The sequence below is a fragment of the Lacerta agilis genome, chromosome Z, assembly GCF_009819535.1.
Source record: "Lacerta agilis isolate rLacAgi1 chromosome Z, rLacAgi1.pri, whole genome shotgun sequence".
NCBI lineage: Eukaryota > Metazoa > Chordata > Lepidosauria > Squamata > Lacertidae > Lacerta > Lacerta agilis.
The window spans coordinates 39,326,066-39,344,826 of NC_046331.1; positions in this window are offsets into that span (position 1 = coordinate 39,326,066).

Consider the following 18,761-nt stretch of genomic DNA (forward strand, 5'->3'; position numbering starts at 1 on the left):
CCCTTGCAAGTAGGTCAAGTTGCTTAGTAAAGCATTCATTCTGATTTATTTTGGGGGAAAGCATTTACCGGTACCCTTCACTTTCCATAGCACAAAAGTTTGGTTTTTCATATTTGTTGCAGAAATGCACCAAATCCACTTTAATTGTGTTGTGTAAGTTTACAGGAATGTGATTGGATCCCACCCGCAAAACAGCAATTGTCTGAAAAGTGCCTCAGTAACCTGGCCTTGGGTTTAAAAGTCATAGAGCCTCAGTGGGTGTGGTAAAGACCTAAAATGCATCAGCCTCTCTAAATGCCACAGAGTCACAAACAGGTTTATTAAATTGTTACTAATGATATAAAAAAATGATCAAGCAAATTATCCAAGAATATACACATTCATTTTGCTTTCATTCTTAAAGTACATGCTTAACTGTTTGAGGCAGAGTTACATATTGGGAGCAGGTTAACTACATTTCAGCAAATATAACTTTCTGGAGTTTCTAAAATTAAGATGTTCACCATTAAAATGTTGTGTATGGGGTGTTAGGGGAGGGGTAGTGCCTCTGGTGGGGGACACATTGTGCTCCTTCTGGGGCAGTTGGCACCTTTGGTCCCCACCCTGCACTCAGCTCTCACCTGTAGCTCCTAGGAACTGTCAGCATGCAACTGTGGCCACACCCTAGGAATGGCACTGACTGGCAAGCTAAACCAGGCGAGGGTAGCCAATAATTTCAGATCTTCAGTGAATTAGGGACTTCCTTGCATGCGAAGACAAGTCCTTGCATGTGAAGACAAGGCTCTGTGGATTGAGCAGATGAGACCAAGTGTGTCCAACAGTCAAGGCGGCAGTTTCTGCCCATGTTGTACAGGGAAGTGAGGAATAGATGGGGCTTGTCAACTTGGTAGTCCATCTAGGAGAAGGACAACTCTGATCCTAAACCTCTGCTGTCTTGCAGGGCATCTTTGGAAGAAGAAAAGGCTAAGGAGTAAACCCTACACAAATCAGGAGTCGCTAAAGTGGCTAGATTGCACCTTGTATGTTTCCTTTCAGCAACTCCTGCAGCCAAGCTGGTGCCAAATGTATTGCTATCCTTACCTTTCGTGAGGCCGAGAACAACAACTTCATGACACTGACTTCCAAAAAGCAATTCAAATAAATTTGAACAAAAATAGCAAAAGAAAACAAAACAAAAAACCCTCAACAGGTACCAACCCCACAAATGAAGTTTATTTATTCATTTTGGCAAATTAGCCAAAAGCTAGATAGCCCTTAGTGTAAAGCATTCATCAGATCTTAAACACATAAAAATTTGTATGTGGAAAATACAAAGTGCTACATGAGCTTCATTTCAGAATTTTTTAAAGAATCCAAATCCCTAGACTACAAGGAAACAAATATCCTCAAATGCAACTAGCATGGGTGCAGCAAATGCAACTAGCATGGGGGGGACAGGGAGCAGGGTGGATAAAAATCAATGATTTAAAAAAAAATCAAAAAAGATGGATTTTTTAAATTTAAATTGGATTTTTTTAAAATAAAATGCTTTTTGAGGAAAATATATACCATCCAAAGGTTATTCAATCATGAAATAAATATTAGTTTTTTAATTATGTAGAATAAGGCTGTATATGTTTAATTTTTTTGGTAAATAAATTCCATTAATCCATTCACAATGTCATTTATGCTCTTCCAGAGGTTTTTGTAAAATTATTGGGCAGTTTCTCTGCCTACAAGATATTATCACAGATGCTTGGTTTACTTTTGCAGTTCTCAAAACTGAATTTGACTCAGCAGAGATCACATGCCTCTTCTTCACAGCAAAAATGTTATAACATGAACAGAGTTGAGAAAAAGACCTTAATCCTATTGTTCTACAAACCTATGAATACAGAATCAACCCCTTCAGTGTTAAGTTTCAAGAAGTTCAGTGAATAGAATAGAAACAATATTTTCCTGATTGTTTGGAGTGGAATGGATCTAATAAATCTATTTAAATTGCTATTATTAAGGTAATGATTATTTTTCTCCTTCCTAAGTACAACAGAAAAGTTGTCCAAATATGAATGATTAACCTATTAAACTGGGGATAAAAAAACTAATATGAAAAGTTGTTATTCTAAAAATCTTCATCTACTTGCATATTAAAGTTATACCAGCAATAATTAGTCTTTATGTAGAAAACTGTGATTTAAATCAAGCCTTACTGACTAGTGATTTAAATCAGTTGGATTTAAATCAAATCCACCCTGACAGGGAGAGACAGCTGCCCCCCTTAAATCAATAAAAATACATAGCTAACTGAGGTTCTGCCCCCACCCCACAAAAGGCCTGCATGCCCCTAACAAAAATCCTGGCTACGCCCATGGATACATAAATGAAAGCTGGAGACACATACATAATTCCCCATATTATAAAGCACAGCATTTTAATTGGCTACATGTTTTATTTGCCTGCACAAACTATCACTTTTTTTTTTGAAAGACTAAAATGGGGGGGGGGGGGAGTGAAGACCTTGTCTCAATAACTACCATCAAACCAGGCAAGAAGCTTTTAGAATGAAAGTTTAAGGCACTTTCAAATAGCATATACCAGTAACAGCTGTTAGCATCTGGAAACAAAAGTGTTAACTAAAACAAGCCTTGACTATGCTTAAATATTTAAACAAAAATAGGGGTAATAATTAGTCTTTGATGCAACAGTGGTGTAGCAATACAACTGCTAGCACAGTTACAAAGCTAAGCAGAGTCTAGGATGGTTTCCAGATTGGATGGAGGACTACATGTTGAGGTGCCTGCATTGCAGGGGGTTGGACTAAATGACCCTCAGGGACCCGTCCAATTCTATTCTTTTTTTTAAGACGCATAATGGGCTGCTAACTGAATAAACTATTATTCTACCTTTTATTCATTGCCACTTTGAAATGGAACTGGAAGAGAAGGGAATGTAGCATCAGCATACCATTCATTGAGTTTCCCTTTTACTCACTGTGAAAGCAGCAATTTTCCTGCCATGTTTCAGGAGCAGCTCTTTATTACACACATGTCTATCAATACAAACTCTGCATACCATGCTGTGCCTTGGATAAATTCCCATCAAAACATAAATTCTGTTAATGCTCTAAAGGTTTTTCAAAGTACCGTCACATACATTCACCCTCTCCTTAATACATCTCACTGTGTTCAGTTTCACATGCTCAACAATTCACTGCAGGTCATTTGTAAAGATCAAAGGTAGAGGCACCCTGCCAGCAAGCACTTTATTTTGCATTAAGTGAAAACTTGAAATCAGGAGTAATTTCAGTCATTCTGACACAAGGATATTATTTAGTAAGTTTTAAGTAGCTGGCTCCTATTGGAGCCCATCACTATGACAACATACAATGTATTTTTAGCACTGTTCTGTCCATACTACTTGCACAATGAGCAAGACTTGTTGACTTAAAGCAACACACACCATGATCCAAGGACCAAGAGCTAATTAATGGTGCAGCAGTGTTTCTTAAAAAAATATGCCTAGCCATGCTAGCAAATGAAGTTGTTTTTACCAGCTGAAGGGATGTAATGTGTTGTTGTGTTTAAAGTGACCACAGCTCAAACAGTTGAATCCAGACTTAAGAACATAAGGAGAGCCTGCTGGATCACGCAAGTGGCCCACCTAGTCCAGCATTCTGTTCTCACAGTAGCCAGCCAGATGCATGCAGGAAATCCACAAGCAGGATCCAAGCACAAGAACACTCTCTCCTCCTAAGGTTTCCAACAACTGGAATTCAGATGCATTACTGCCTTTGACTATGAGGTAAATAATGTTTCACGTCACACCAATCTCTGAGCTGTATGAGATTCCAAGGGTCCAGGCACATAGGGTTCGTGTTTCCTTTGGAAATGAGACACAGTGGATACTGTGGTGCCTTTATGATACATGGTTCATTTACAAATATATACCAACTGACCCTACAATGGAGGGGCTCACAGCATTATACTCCAGGAGTTTCTTGCTTCTCCCATGGACACTGTCAAGGATGGCAACAGAAATCAGCCATGATCCTCTGTCTCTTTGCTCAGCTTGTTGCATTTAGCAGGTTGCCACTTTTTTCTCTCTGGGCTCACAATACTACCACTGCAGTCCTAAAATCAACTCTGCTTACTATTTCTCAGTTCAAGGAGCGCTCACACCCATTTGCTTTGTTAATCAACATTACCTTCTTTTTCTTGGCCTTGATGGCCCTTCTCCCAGGTGATTTCCCAAACTCGAAAAAATGCTTTGATCTGTATTACAACACTTTGCTAAATCCAGTGTCTGGCATCCAGGAATTAAAAGGGGGTCCAGTAATTAGAAGGGGGGTCCAGACACCTCATAAACTTTTAACACTTTCTCGAAGCCTGTGCATTACTGTGCATATAGTCATAATGACTAGTAACCTCTGATAGCGTTATCATCCATCAAACTGTTTAATCCCCTTTTAAAGTCATCTGAATTGGTTGCCATCACCACATTTTGTGATAGCAAATGAAATTGTTTAAACTACACACTGTGTGAGGGTGCTGTTTCTTTTGTCTATCCTGAACCTCCATTCAGTGTGGCTAGATGGCCCAGGGTTCTTTTATTATCAGAAAGGGGGAAAGTCTTGTTCCCCAAAACCTGCACAGGAGGAAGACTGGGAGACAGCTTCTCAGCTGATACTTAACCATGAAGGTTTGAGTGTACCTTTTTGTATCTACCATGTAATATTATTGTGCTATTTAGTGCATGTGTGCTATTGATGTACTCCCTAAATAATATTTCCTGTTCCCCATCCATCAGTGGAACAGTACTACTGACTCAGACTTATTTCACTTCAGTTTCCCCCTCCTACCCATCAACACCTCAGCACTCTTTCATACTAGCAGCTGGTCCAGGCATTAAAAATCAGGCAGAATGCTGGCAATTCTGTTTACTGGATAAAACTTAAATCACTTGGATCTTAAAGCTAGAAGGCACAGCAACATCTAATTTCAATGCCACACAGAACAAATACAGCTTGTCTGAAAGGACAGGAACAAAACAAATGCTTGGGGCGATTTTGTTTTAACTTAGAAGGCAATACCAGTGTGAAAATCCAGGAAGTGTGTTTGTATATATTCCTATTTGTCGAAAAGGTGAAAACAAACAGCATTCAGCACAGACTGTTCTAGGGAAACATTTGAGGATGACAGGAAAATGAGGCCTACCAAGATACTAAAGAACATCACACATTTGCAAGTGACTCTTCACTACTGACATGTAGAAATGTCCAAGATGACTTCTTCTTTTTTTGTAGATTACCCCTTAATCACAACACTGCAATATTTCCATGTTGCTATAGTTATAGCTTCTAGTGAGGGCAGAGGTCAGCAGCTGCAGCCTGCTTCTCTGGTGATTTCAGTCAGCAACTCTATTAAACCAGCAGACATTATTGTAGAGCACATAATAATGAGATAAAATCCAGTTTCCCTCTCACCCACCACCTTTCTTTTTGGCGAAGCAACTTTGGAATCACAAGTCAACATCATATCACATGTTGATTCAACAATTGCTGCTAATAAAAAGTTGGTGCTTAATTCCTATTAGGCTAGCTGATAAGTGAAGTTTGTGCACTTCAACTGGGAACATAATGTGTGAAATGTGCCAATCTTTAAGAACCACTCCTGAAAATTGTGGCATCAGCAAGGTTTTGGAATACTATTAGAAATGGACTTGTGTGATAATTCGTTTCTATGGCTTTAACACCAATACTGTGAAAATAATAATAATAATAATAATAATAATAATAATTTATTTATTTATACCCCGCCCATCTGGCTGGGTTTCCAGCACTTACTCCAGACATATGTGATGGTCTAGTGCAGTGGTTTTCAATTAGCCAAGTACAGCAGACCCTGTTTTTCAAAATCAAGTCATGGACCCCCTACTTTTGAAAATTTTGATACCTCTACGGTACTGTAGTTTCTGTTATGCAAATAGTGCCATGGACCCCCTGGGTGGGTTAAACAGATGTCCTGGAGTCTGTGGAACACCAATTTGGAACCACTGGTCTAGTGGTGAACTATGCAAATGAACCGTTACATGGATGTCATCGTATCTGTACACTACGAGCCAAGGCGAGTAAGAAGATAAGAAATTTCACTATCACCTTTAATAGCCTACACACAAACACAGAAATACACACCAAGTAAATATTCATAGTACTGTAATTGCATTTAGTTATTAGGGACTGAATTTTTGCAGAACAAATCCACCTTAGCAAAAATGTAACTAAAATCAGAGCTCAATAGTTTGTGAGAAATTAAAAAGAAAGCAATGACAAACATATTTTTAATACCTTCGCTCTGGAAGCAGATGAGTGGACAGGTGAGTTGAAACCTCAGAGCATTTTGTACTGCTTTACTGTTCCAGTAAATGCCAGAGTAGGTAAGCAGAGGGGCAGTATCAGTAAGAAACAGCACTGGGCACAATGCAGATGATGGTTACCAGCACTTTTGCTATTAGTATTTAAGTTCCCTATTCCATCATAACATATTGCAAAGATTCATTAACACATCAACCGTCAGAAATGCACTCTAGCAAAATGGAGAGGAAACTGACAGGAGAGAAGAAATAAGAGAGCAATAATAAAAGATATTGTTGTTGTGGCCTCAGGCATATTTTGGGGTTTGGTTGTCAAGCTCAATTTATTTCACTGTTTTACTTTTAATAGCTCACTTAGTTTAACTTCCAGCTAAAACACACAAAATACTTTGGGTGGTAGTTTCCTAGCTGAGGACTTACTCTATATGGCATTATAAGTTAAACTCTAGATATGAATAAATGGTGGCAGGGCTTTTTTCAGCTGGAACCTGCAGGAACTCAACTCCGGCACCTCTCAGATGGGCACCTTTGCCATTCTAAGAGAATTCATGGTAAGTTCCGGCACCTCTTTTCCTAGAAAAATAGCACTGAATGGTGGATTTTGATTATTTGGGATGTGAAGGGAGAAATAGAGGAATTCCTGCAGAGGAATTCCTGGGCTAGTCTGGCCAAGGAAAACAACCTGGTCAAGCTAGGGACATGAAGAAACCATACAGGGCCATTGAGTGCCATTGGCAATGCAAGAGAACTATCCTCCCCACTCCCACCCCAGAGACTGGGGGTTTGGAAGGTTCCCAGGGTTAACTGGGTGTGAGGTAAAAGGAAGGGAGTGTCTTTAACAAGGTAAGCTGGGAAGAAGAGAGAACAAAGGGAGAGATCCACCTTGGGCAGACTGGCTGAAGGCAGGCTGGGGAAAATGCCTTGGACACAAGTAATGCACTGCTGTAAGGAACAACGCCCTCTTGAGATGACCATGCTGTAAGATCTGGGCTCCCTCCCTCCAACCTTAGCTGTAAATATGTGAATAAACCATATTTCTTAAAGCTACGACAGCCTCCACTACATTTTCAATTCTCCAAAGGAGCACAGACCCTGGTTCAGGGCCAAGATCGCTGGAATCCTGTGCATGGCAGGGATGGGGGGTGGGCTAGTAAAAATATATTGCGGGTAGAGGAGAAACTTAGTAGTAGTAGTAGTAGTAGTAGTAGTAATTGCTACTGGGTGGCTTCCAACAGAATATATAAAGAAAGCAACAACACATCAGACTTTAAAAGCTTCCTAATACAGAGCTGCCTTCAGATGTCTACGGGAGGTTGTGTAATTGTTTGTCTCTTTGACATCTGATGGGAGGGCATTCCACAGGGCAGGTGCCACTACTGAGGAGGCCCTCTGCTTCAGTTGGCTTTGAATTCTATGGGGGTGAGAGCAAGGACCTCATTTATGTTCCTTCCAACTATCGTGTACATTTTACTGTTTTACCTTGCATGCTACCCAAAATCTAGCTTCTATAAAACAGGCGAACTTGTCTGCAACGCTTCACCTGAAAAATGTAAGCTGCTGTGATTCTTGCTCATTTGTGAGCCTAAATTACTAATGCCAGATACACAAAGGTTAGAAAACATCCTCAAACTTTATCCTCTATAGAGAGAGCTAACATGTCCCATGCAGAGGAGTCTGAATCCAGACCAATACATAATCAATTCAACAGGTAATAAGCTGAAGGAAAGAGGGATAGTGATGCTTGTGCTGATTTCTGGGCTCAAGATCACTCATCGTTCTCTAGATAAGGGAAAACTCTTGCTTGGATTTCAAACAGGGCAATTTTGACATATGAAAGAGAGGAGGAAAATTGTTTGCCATTAGTAACAGAGAGAATATTAGATTTCCTAGGTAGGATTTCATTCTAAAAAATGGAGATACCGTCCTGTATATAGTATGATTAGAAAGGTAATTAAGGAAGCAATTGCTTGCTGTGCTTCAAATCTGGATGCAAGTGGTAGTATTGCAGAATTAGATATTAGATGTGAAGAATGCAAACGAAGATACAGCACGACAAAGCAACTGTTTCTTATTCCTTTGTTCTTGAAATTGCAGAGATTACTATCTGCTTGTAGAAGCTGGTAATTACAGGCAACAAAATTTGAAAAAGAATAAAATTATAAAAGGAAATGCATTATTAAAACCAAAGTGAAATAATTCTTTTATCAAATGATATGGGTAAGAGTGGCAACCTCTCAGCAAAGAACCCTCTTCAACTATTTCAACATAGGTTTGTACCACAAGGCCAATTTGGCCATTGGGATGCCCACAATTGGTAGAGCAAACCAAGTTGCCACTGTTTGCATCAATGAATTTTGTTTGCACTAAAGTGTATGCAAGCAACATACAAATACATTGGATATAGTCATTCACATCCACAAGGCCTCTGCAGACATGGTTAAGATAATGGATAATACAACCAGGATAGTTGGGGGGGGAAATGATACTTTGCTTGTGCAAAATCACTATCACAGTTCTGCTCTGGTGAACATAGTTTTACTATCACATGAATGCAGCAGCAGCAAGCTTATTGAATGATAACTTGAAGTTACCATCCTAACTGGCCATACCCTCCAGCTGCAGGTATTTTATAGGTATCATTACAGCATAATAATCCTACTATTCCTCCAGGTAATTTAAGATGATGCACATGGTTCTACTGCAGGGGTCCCCAAACCAAGGTCCGCAGGCCGGATAAGGCCCAAGGGACATATTTATCCGGCCCGCAGACTTCCGCTTGAGCACGGACGGGTGATGGCCGACTATAACATTGCTCCAATTCTCACGGGTTAATTGAAGGCTGCGATGGAAGTAAGCAGCCTCCCAAATCTTCCCAGGGGCTATGGGAAGACACTGCCTCACCCGCAGATGCCCACTAACCCTACTCCGAATTCTGAGGAAGAAGGGGGAATTTTTGGCACTCCCGGAAGCTACCCGGCCTGCGCTTGAGTTCCAATACTTAAAATGAATAATTTGATAATAAGTTTGGACATGCTTCAGACAAGGTGGAGAAAAAGTATTTTGCTAAACAACCCAGCCACTGAGAAGACAAGAAACATCAAGAGGAAGAAGATTTCAACTCCCTATCGGTATGTGGGAGCGGAAGGAAAAGGGGGGGAGCCTGTCTTTCTGTGATTGTACTCTGCTATATATATTAATATATTAATGGGCAACCCCCCAAAAAAGAGCCGTTTTCACTATTTAGAACAAGCGATATCTGAAAGTTTGAAAGTGTGATATATTGGACATAATATGGCTCCTAAAATATAAACTGTGTAGAAATGAAAATATGATATAATAACACCATTCCTACAAATAAGACATTACATTTCAGAGCAGTTTGGAAGAGGATAAAAGGTGCTTTAATCTGTTAATTGGCAGAGCATCCCCTTGCCACTGGATGTTTTCTTTTTTCTATAAGAATTTTGGACGATTTCCTGGAAGGGTCTGGCTCTGATTTATGTTGCAGTTCTAATTAGGAACTGCCATGTTGAAGAGAATGGGCCGTGAATCATCAAAGTCAGAAGGGGAGAGAAGCCAATAAATTATCCCTTATATATGAACTCATAGTTTGACAGGCAAACCTCCCCTGGAAAGACTTTGATGCAGTTGGTTTGACAAGATATTAAGCAGAACGCACTGTTTGGATTATATCGGGACTGTGTGAAGATGGCGGCGGCTGCAGTACGGACTTTTGGATTCAGACTTGAGAAACACCAGTGTGTCAGGGGGAGCTGCAATTTATGGAAGAAGATTATGGACATAAAATCCACACAGAAATGTCAATTTTAGCTGTTTTATCTTGCTTGTTGAAACAACTCAGTGGCGTGAAAGAAGAACGAAGGACAAGATCAGAAAGAGTATGGAAAACATTGGAGGACGATGGAAGGCAACGGAAATTTGACGTTGATTAAGACTCCTAAAAGTTTGAAGCATGGGAAGTCATATAAAATTAATAATTTGAGAGTTTATTTGGATTTATTTGGATTATCGTATTTTCCGGCATATAAGACCCCCAACTTTTCCAGTTAAAATATAGAGTTTGAGATATACTTGACTGCAGATTCTCCACCCGGCATATAAGATGACCCCTGAGTTTTGAGAAGATTTTCCTGGATTAAAAAGTAGTCTTATACGCCACAATATACAGTATTTGGATTATTCGATATTCATATGTAAAATTGGAATATTTGATGTGATTATTATAATTGGAAAATTTAATAAATATTTATCCGGCCCGTGTCAGCCCCTGCCACCCACTCTTACCGGCGCTGCGTGGCTGCCCATTTCTAGGTGGGAGGAGCACCGGAAATAGCTTGTGCACATTATTTCCGGTGCACATCCGGGTCGGAGGAGGCCCGTACACATATGCACAAGCTATTTCCGGTGCTCCTCCGACCCAGAAGTACGCCAGAAATAGCGTGTGAGCATGCGTATGGGTGCACGCCTCCCTGCCCTCCGATCAGCGCTGGAGACACCAGCCTAATGCGTGGTAAGTTTGCTGACCCCTGTTCTACTGCATCTTCACAACAGTCATGGCTCCTTGCAAGTGAATTGACTCTCTCAAAAAGGAGATTTTATAGCCTGCATCTTTGTTAACCCAAACAATCTGCACAATCCTTTTTCATAAGGAGAAAAAGTTATTTTCTTTTTAAAGTCACTTGTAACTTTTTCTTCTTTGTTTTACTACCAATGGATGGAGATCTGTTTGTTGTAACTTCTGGAAACTCTGTGAGTAAAATATACACTTATTTGGAAAGCTAAGTGTCTATGATTTAGTCTAGCCTAAGTATTTTCATGAAGAATGGTTTGTTTAAAAGTGGATGAGGGTGGATATAAATCTAACCAACTTTAAATATGCATGGAACAATCGCCATTGTGCTAACTCTGCTATGAGATAGTAAGAATCTATTTTCCAAAGCTCTCTCTCTAGCCTTAAGGTAACAACACGTGTTCCTTGTGTAAATCTGTGTAATCATATACACATGTAGAACAAGGATGTGTGTTGAGAGGGGAATGAAGCATGGGGAAAACAACTCACCATTTCCTCTCACTTGGACATGCTACATGCTGTCAACATGTTCCCTGAATTCTCTCTCTTTGACAAACTTAGAGCAGAGACCATATAAGTGAACCCCACACAAGGAACACAAACAACACACTTAATCTACTTCATAGATTTCATTTGCTTCCTGAAAGGCTCTCACCTGTTATATGGTATGCATGCACATCTTAACTTAAATGAGCAGCCCTTCCACAGCAGCAGTGTTATGTGGCCTTTTCTGTACAAGCCATTCAGCCAATACAAACCCCAGCCATAAAAGATTGATGCTATTGTAATGTAGCCCCTCTATCCATACACAAAACATCTGCTGTTATTTAAAACGACAGGTTTCTTCAAAACATACGGGTATGGTTGTGCATTTGGAGCAAGAGTTTCCCTTAGGAATCACTGAAGTGTGATAGCTACTGCAGATGAAAGAATTCCTGCCCCAGTCAACTAGGAAACTTCTGTGCCACCCCTTGGAGATACAAATACTGTGGCATTTGCTCTGCCTCTGAATTTACTCACAATACTGTGCTCCTCTAATTTTATAGCTGCTCAATAGTGACATTAATAATTTTCCACGCAATTTAACTAATCCATTCAGACAGGGAAAGCTGTAAAGATCAGTACTGCCAATGAGTCTCTGCCACCCCACGCTTTTTCCTGCTACTGCTGGTCTATTGTTTACACACACACACACACACACACACACACACGTAATACTTAAAGCTATGTAACAAGTAGCTGACTACATTTCATTCCATTTTCTCCAGGAAATTGATACATATTTCGTCGTAAGGACTAGGAGCAGAATGATTGCATTTATGCTTATTGCTTTCAGAAAGAGAAACCACATTGCCACCCTGCAACTAGGTTCAGATTTCTTTAAATGTTGTTTCATAAGACAAGATGAGAAAGGTTGCCTGACAGTTCAAAGCAAGAGGAAAGGAAGTGAAGAACATGTTTTTAATCACTTAGAAGCCTGAGATTATGTTACGTGGGTTCTGGGGCCACCTAGGGGAATGCCAGGAAGGCATAAAAAACTATTTAATGTGGTTGCATCAGCATTAACCAAGTATTCTCCTTCAAATCAATATCTGAAAAGGCGCGACATCCGCAAACCTTTTAAAGGTCATCTTTACTGATTTGGATTGTTAATTTATTAGGATTTTCAGACTACCCTGGCAAATTACCCAGAGAAGGTACAAAAATTACTCACAAGTTTTCTAGTGGAATGAACGGCCCAAAGAGAGCAACCATCTGGTGGGAATTTTTAGGGTCAAATGGGATATTTCACATCCTCAATCTCTAGGGACCATATGGGGGAAACTTTCTCATGTGCTCTTCCTACATCTTTGTCCCCACACTGTCTTCGTATGAAACCTTATACCCAAGTAACTACATTTACTGACCCAGCTGTGTTTCCAAGACAAGCAGGAGCTGCTCTAGAATAGCCAGTTCTTATATACAGTATACCGGTACTTCTTTGCCCATCGCTTCAGCTTCAGTCAATGATGCTAAAGTTCTCTGGGTCCCTTGTCCAAGCTGTATAGTTGAGCAGAATGTGTCCTTGTGCAGGATATTCCACAGTGGTAATATAGGTTTCGGGGGCAGGGACCTGCTAATCCCTAAAAATTAATAAATGGTATGATTTTGATTATTTGGGGTATGAAGGGAGTACAAGCTGCAGAGGAATTCCTAGGCTAGCCTATGCAAAATGACCTGGTCAAGCTAGGCAATGACAAAACAATACAGGGCCTTTGAGGGCCATTGGCTATGCAAAAGAACTGTACTTCCCCCTCACCTTGAGGTGTGAACAGACAATGGGGATTTCGAAGGATGCCAGGGTAACTGGGCAAGATGACACAGGAAGAGTTTGGGGCCTTTGGCAGGAGGCTTAGAATAGATGAAAAAGGTCAGAGGGATCTTGGTTGGCTGGCTGAAGGCAGGGTTGGAGACCCTTTGGACTTGTGCTTCACTGCTGGATGTGGGGGGGGAGCCCCACTTAAGGTGACCAAGTTGTAAGATCTATAGTCCCTCTGTACTAAAGATCTGTACTCCCTCTGTACTTACATCTGTACTAAAGGTGTAAATATGTGTCAATTAAACCATATTTCTAAAAGTACGATGGTCTGTGCTGCATCTTGATTCTCTCTGGAACACATACCCTGGAACCCCCTGGAATCTTGCCACAGTTTGGCAGAGATTGGGTGGGTGTGGTGTCTAACTTTTGTAACAGTTCTTTCCCAGGATTCTGTGCCACTTCCAGCCTGCATGGCATGAGGGCTTTTCTTTGTTATTTTGTTTGCTTCAGAGTCTGATGGATTTTCTCTTCTGATTATTTTCCTGCTGGTAGAGGTGAAATACCGGTACCTGTGAACCTACTTGGACTCTGCAATCATCATCTGATGCCCTTCTTCGTGTATCTCCTCCATGGGAGGTCAAGAGGGGGCCTTTTCTGCATGTTTCCTATTTGTGGAGTGCTTTACCCCAGAGAAGCTCACCCGGCACCTTCATTATCCACCTTTAGGTGCCAAGCAAAAATGTTCCTCTGCAACTAGGCCTTTGGCTGATTAACATCCTGCATCCTTTTAAATGTTTTTTTTTTTGGGGGGGGAGGTTATTATTTCATTTTTTTCTTGCCTTTATTATGTATTTTGTGTATTTATCTAGTATTTTTATGCTGTGAACCACCATGAGATCATCAGATAAATGATGGTATACAAATTAAACAAACCAACCAACCAACAACTAATGCTGTGCAGCCTCTAGCTAGACACCAAAAGGGGGAAGATTTCATTGCTTGCTTCGTAAGTATCTCCATCATAAAAGGAAAAAACAAATGCCAAGAGTTCAGCACAAACAAGGCCAGATCCATAAACAAAGCCTTCACATAGTCAGGGTTGCTGTACTAAATTAAAAAGAACTATCCCATGCAGCACTGTGTTCTACCAGAAGTCCCCAGGAAGAACACAACCAGGCAGCCCTCCCCTGTTATTTGTCCCCAAAATCATGTATTTAGAGGTACACTGCCTCTGAACATGGAAGTTTTATGTTAATTATCAAAACTAAGATAGCAACCTTGTGGCGGCTCTCTTGCCAGAAATGCTCGTTCTTAAATCCCATTCGTTACAGCTACCGTATTTTTTGCACCATAAGACACACTTTTTTCCTCCCAAAAAGTAAGGGGAAATCGCCGTACATCTTATGGTGCGAAGGCTCCCTGTCAAGCAAGCCGCCCGCCACCCCTTCCATGCTCCATGAAGCATCTCTGCTGCCCCCCCCCCGCCGCCACCGCAACTTGCAAAAGCCTGCTTTTACAAGCCATGGTGGCGGGGGGGGGGGGAGATGTTGCAGGAGCAGGGAAGGAGGGGCGCACGGCAGCTGCCTGATGCCCCTTCCCTGCTTCGTGAAGCATCTCCTCCGCCTCCCCCCGCCTCCACCGCGTTCAGCAAGAGGTGGCGGAGGGATGCTGCTGGTTCTTCCCCGCCAACCCCGTTCGCAAAAACAAGCCTGCTTTCGCGAATGGGGTTGGCGGGGAGCGCGCTGGGGGTGGGGGGGGAGGAAGATCAGCCCGGTAGCATCGCTACAGGGCTCCCCGTGCCTCCCCCACCCCCTTCGCTGGGCTGTTCCCTCCGCTGCTGCTGCTGCCTCCTCCGCTCCCCCCCCAGCCCCCCCCCCAGCCTTTTAGAGGAGGAAAACCAGAAAAATATTTTTTTTCTTGTTTTCCTCCTCTAAAAACAAGGTGTGCCCTATGGTTTGCTGCGCCCTATGGAGCGAAAAATACGGTATCTCATCTTCATTCTTTGTTCTCCTCCAATAGTGCCAGCACTGCCAAACACACAAGACCATTACTCTTTCCGCCCCCTCCTTCAGTTCCTTCAGTCTCTCTGGGTATCTTATTTTATTTATTAGATTTATATACTACCCTTAATCACAAGATCTCAAGGCGCTTCACAAGATAAAAATATAAAGTAAAAGCATAAATAAATAGTTAAAACGAAAACAACACAATAATGACACACACACAGCAAACACATTTAAAAGGCTGTAGAATGTTAATCAGCCAACGCCTGGTTGAAGAGGCGCCTAAAGATATATAATGAAGGCGCCAGATAAATCTCCCTTACACCAGCATGAGACAGGTTAAAAAACCTCAGAGCTATCCAAATTCAAAGCTCATGTTCTTGGATTATGGACACCAGACTTTCCACAGAGGACTGTAGGGCAATGAATAGGCAAGTTTAGTCCCAACAAGTAGGGAAACAGACCTGCAAGTATTCAGTGTATTCAGAAGCCTACATGAACTGCCTATAGTTTTTTCAGCATGCATTGTCTATCTCTGGACTATTATCCTTCCAAATTATCCATTGCTAGTTTCCAGTTAGAAATGAAACATTCTCTCCTCATTAACTACAAATTCTGGAGTCTGCAACAGAATATGTTGATTCAAGACACTGAATCAGACACTGAGGGATAGCATGAGACTCTTAATCTCAGGGTTGTGGGTTCAAGCCTCACACTGGAGAAAAGATTCCTGCATTGCAGGGGTGTTGGACTAGATGACTTTCGTGGTCACTTCCAACTCTACAGTTCTATGATTCTGTATTGAAGCCAACAGTGGGGAACATCAAATTGCAACAGGCTTCATTGGAAAAAAGAAAGGTACAATTTTCAGGGAGCACGGAAATACTAACTCTCAGTTAGTACCCTTGCCTTGCAAGGGTAAAATAATTTAAAATGCTGAATGAACACTCCATTCACAGCAGGTATCTAAATTTTTTTTTTAAAAAAAGCTATAATGAGAAGACATGATCAGTACTTTTGAGGTCACCATCTCTGACTGTGGATACAGATGACTTAATCTTTATCCTACCATATCTTTAAAAATATTTTCAGCTAGCAGGTGCAGAGGACATTCTCAGTTGCCCCTGGAAGAGGACATAATAATCAGTAGAGGAAGGAGAACTCATGGTAATGAGCTCTTCTTCCTGTGCAGATTACCTCAGCATGAAGCCAAGGATAAAAGAAAAAGTGGCTCTGAAGGCTACAGTTATTTCTCAATCAGCTGCCCAAATGTGCAAAATCTTATGACTTTCCTACATCTTTCCAAAAGCCGAAGGACAATATTATGAATTTATGAGATATATCTTTAAAAGCAACCTGCAGTGTTACCCCAAAGAAGCCCTTTATTTCAGCCGTTTGAATTCCAGAGCTACAAATAGGGATCATGGTATCCTCCAAATGTTGTGGCTTGGGTTTATGAGAATTGTAGTCCACAGCACCTGGAGGGCACCACTTTGCCTACTTCTGTCCTGTTGAAATAAAAAAAATCCAAATTAATTTAATTTTTAAAAGCCATCTCACCCCTTGCTTTTCCCTGTAAGACCAACTGCAGTTGTTAACAGTCGTCAACAGGTTTTCCACACCTATCAGCCAATCACCCATTCCCACCACCCTTCTGAGTATTACCCCTCCCCACCCTCTCACTATATATAAGGGTCTGGTGACTTCTGTTTCAGTGTATCTGAAGAAGTGTGCATGCACAGGAAAGCTCATACCAATAACAAACTTAGTTGGTCTCTAAGGTGCTACTGGAAGGAATATCTTATTTTTTATTTTGTTTCAACTACAGCAGACCAACACTGCTACTTACCTGTATATAAAATCAGACTTATGCAATAGTATAGTTCTGAATAACTTGACCTGGTTTTGACTTTTGATATCTTGGCATATCTTCCTGGATATTTAATCAGGAAAAAAAATCAAGTACTGAGTAGATTCGACAAAAACATATCTTCCATTCTTGCATTGCAGGGGGTTAGACTAGATGACCTTTGGGTTCCTTCCAACTCTACAATTCTATGGTTCTATGATCCTATTCATATCAGAGTTGAGACTTGATAAATATTAAATAGGCATTGTCATAGCAAATTATGTAAGCAAAAACTCAATTTCTTCCTTTTTAACACATCCTATGTACGGTAGATAGAATCAGGTAACATTTAAGACACTCAGATACTGACTATATCACAAATCTATGTACATTCAAATCCACAAAATAAACAGGCAGTTTCTGTTAACTACTAGAACTTCATATTGACTTGTCTTACATGGCTATTGTAAAGATTGCTGTGGACCCTGAAGAAGAACAGATTTAACATTTAAGCCCTGGCATAATGCAGGGAGTCTTACTTTCAATCAGGGCTGACAAGGTGAGGCAACTGCCTCATGCGGCAGGATCCATAGGGGCCTTTAATGTATGTACTGCCCCCTGCTGCTGCCATGGTGGAAGCAACAGCTGTTTCGCGCTCCTTGGAGGCTGGATCTGGCCCCCAATGCCACATCTACAGTGGTCTCTTGGTGACTAGGAAGCACTGCTGGTCTCCTCCACCCTTCCCCCCAATGTAGATTTTTATCCCCCCCCCCTTGCTCCCAATGTAGATCTTCACTTACCCCTTCTTCCCTGGCAGCATCAGGACGCCATTTTGTGGTTTCCCTCAGGTGACAAAATCTCTTGGGCCAGCCCTGCTTTGGACACATGGTAAAAACAGTTTGGTCAGTTGCATTAACAGAAGGATTAACTAATCAAATGAAAGTTGCTCAAGGCAAGTCAACTCACTTTTCCTTTTACAGCACTTGGTAACTGTTTCTAGACTAGGTGAAAACAGAAGACCACAAAAGATCACCACCAGACTCTCATTTAAGCTTGTAGAATGGTTTTTTGAATTAAGCCAATACAACCATATGTAACATTCATAACTATTATTCTTGTAGGATGTTGTGTCGACTAATATGTTGTAATGTTCTTTGTTGGTTGTATAATTCTGTTGATCTAAAAATGAATAAAAACATGTATATAAAAACCAAAAGCCCTGGCTGGATCAGGCCCTTGGCCCATCTAGTCCAGCATTCGGTTCACCTAGTGGCCACCAAGGTGCCTATGCGAAACCCACAAGCTGAACCTGAATGCAATAGTCAGCGCTTTTCCTGCTTATGATTACTGTACTAGCCATTGGTATTCAGAGGCATATTGTCTCCATCAGTGGAGGAAGCCATTGTAGCTAGCAGCCTTATCCCCCATGAATTTTTCTAATCGTCTTGTCAAACCCATCACTACATCTTGTAGTAGTGATTTCAAAGTTGAATTTCAATGTGTTGTGGAAAGTAATTTGCTTTGTCTGTAATTTGCTAACTCTTATCTGTCTATCTGATTACTAGAAATATGTGTCTACAAACACATACATATGATTCACTTTTTGCCAAATCTCCATACTTCTCATGCTGGTTGGGTGTTGCCATTTAACACTCTTACACAGCTCCTCAG